Genomic DNA, 2,500 nt, shown 5'->3' on the forward strand with positions numbered 1-2,500 from the left:
TGCTGGGCCTCAGGCTTCAGGGACAGCTCTATGTTGAGTGTAACTGTCTGTCACCTGACTGGATGGTTTCATGTAGATCTTGGCTGCTCTAGCCATAGAAGGCTGTACTGAAAGCTGGAAGAGGGAAGGGTCCCTGGGGCACTGGAACAATGGGGCAATGAAGCAGGAGCCAGGATGTGGGGAAGCAAGAGTTTACTGTCTCTGAGGAGTGAGATGCTGCAGTCCCAGTGTGTGAACAGGGGACCCAGGTGGAGCAGGATAGAGTATGGCTGCACCTGTGGCTTCATCAGGTCCATCTGCCACTCACAGCGCTTGACAGTGTGCCAAGGGTCAAGGGCTTTCTTGATGAAGCCTATGACCTGCATTGGAAATACTCCTTGTCTGTCTCCATGAGGAGCAGAAGGGTTTTATTCCTAGGCCAGGATGTCAGGGAGGAGCAGCATGCTGAGCCCTAAGTAAAGGGTGTGGTGTCTTCCCTTCTACCCCAGGACAGGGCATCACCTTGCAAGTCCTGGGATGGATGAAGGTGGGATGTGAGGTGGAAGACAGGAGGTGCTAGAAGGGTGTGTATGTTGGGGGAGGGTGTCAGAGGACAATGGTCCTTACAACAGGGTGCAGAAGAGGCCCAGACCCATTGGCAACAGGAACTTCCCTGTCAAGGCCCCGAACCCCTTCCAACTCTCAGAAGCTCTGTTGCAGTGATCCTATGAACAGCATCTTCTGGTGATACTGGCCTGAATATTGCTCAATGTCCACTCAAAGAAATGGTTGGAGTTGGGACAGGTGGTGGCACAGCGCTTGCTGATCTGAACTCTGCTCTTTGTACCTGCAGAAGAAAAGAGACAACATGTGGTCCTAGAACACTGAGGCCAGAGGGGTGAAGTGGGGGAAGCATCCAGTGTGGATGGCTGGACCTGGCCTTGCTGGGCCACCTTCTGCAGTCCTTTCAGAGGCAAGACCCACAGAGGGTCAGGAGCTCTGCTACTCAGAGTCACCACCAACCTGGGATATGGAAAGAGCTGAGAGTTCTCTGCAGCAGCCCCAGCTGACCAGGATGATCAAGGGCAGAAGTAGAAGAGGCTTGGCTGTCAAAAAGTACATTGGTTGGTGGCACAGAACTTGGGATGGCTAAGGATTGTCTAACAGAACCTGTGGCCTCCTTGGAAGCCCAGAACAGTCCTCCCCTAGTGAGTGCATCAGATCCTCCCAGAATAGTCCTCTCCTCATGAGTGCATCAGATCCTCCCAGAACACTTAGCACCCAAAGGAATCCTGAGAGCCAACTCTCTGCACAGACCTACCAGTTGTTACCTTCCAGCTCTACAGAAACTCAACATAAAGCTTGGGGTAGTGGAAAGAAAGGCAGAAGACTATGAGAAAACTTAAGAGAAAAGTCACACATAGTCCCTCAGGTTGCAAATCTTCAACTACAACAAATCCCTTTATTGAGATAAGTAAAAGTGACCCTAGGGGCAGGGCTGCAACTTATGAGAATGAAGCTGCCCTTTTTGGGAAAATTCCACTTGGAAAATGTTGGCTTCAATCTGACACAACTACACAGGAGGAAACGCTTCAGTAAGAGGCAGCCACAGGCAGCAGGCAGTGCTGTGGATATACTGCACAGGACTGTCTGTCAGGCCTCCCTGCCTGAGGCCCAGGCTGTACCACTCCTTCTGGGGCTTGTCCTAGGCCAGCAAGGCATTATTCTCAGGAAAAGGCTTGAGGAAACATGAGATGCCTAATGTTTAAGAATTACTCTGCAACAAGGCTCAGGACATTTACCTAAGAAAGGATGTAGGTCAGAGGTGTCCGCAGGGTCCCAGGGAACTAGAGCCAGGTCCAGGCAACTACTATCACCATGGGTGTGCTCACACAAGGTCTGGACATCTTATTTTCTGCTTTCCATGGAGATGGGACTAGTAGTGTTGGCTTTTGTTCCATTATTCTAAGGCTGATCTTACCTAAGGTCTCACTGCTTCTGCAACCTCAAGTGATGCCCCATGTGAGTGGGTGGTCTTGGAAAACTGGTCCCTGACTGCCTGTCTCACTTTTGAATACAATGTCACATTAGAGCTTTTGTCCTGTGGAGAATTCTAGAAGTAGAGACATAGAAACAGAAATGGCTAATTGGGAGAGAAAAAGGAGAGGTCCAAATTCTGACCACACCTTCCCGTATTGTCCAGCACCTACAGGACTTGTTGGAACTGTGGGTTTGGAACCAGGATCCAGCCTTGCCAGTGATCCTGGAGACATCCAGGCTTGAGAACAGACTCACTCATGAAAAGGAGAACCTCGTTGCTCACACGGACTTTTTCACTGTGCTGGCACTCTGTGGGCTGACAATGACTGGCCCAGCCAATCTAGAAGCTCCAGATTCATGGTATAGACAAGAACATGGACGGTGGGTGAGCAGCACAGGACAGGATCCCCAATGCACCCCTGCTCCATCACCCTCCATCCCTATCCAGTCTTTATGTGGTACTACCATGGTTATCATGCAT

At 50.6% G+C, this 2,500-nt stretch overlaps 1 protein-coding gene and 1 pseudogene across 3 annotated transcripts in view; both read right to left on the reverse strand.

Moving 5' to 3' along the window:
- Positions 1–2,500, reverse strand: part of LOC116073947 (lymphocyte antigen 6A-2/6E-1-like) — a 46,242-nt gene that overhangs the window by 30,443 nt on the left and 13,299 nt on the right. The gene's annotated exons all lie outside the window — the stretch shown is intronic.
- LOC116073931 overlaps positions 603–2,500 on the reverse strand; it is a 1,955-nt pseudogene continuing 57 nt past the window's right edge.

Source organism: Mastomys coucha, unplaced genomic scaffold (assembly GCF_008632895.1).
Source record: "Mastomys coucha isolate ucsf_1 unplaced genomic scaffold, UCSF_Mcou_1 pScaffold11, whole genome shotgun sequence".
NCBI classification, from domain to species: Eukaryota; Metazoa; Chordata; class Mammalia; order Rodentia; family Muridae; genus Mastomys; species Mastomys coucha.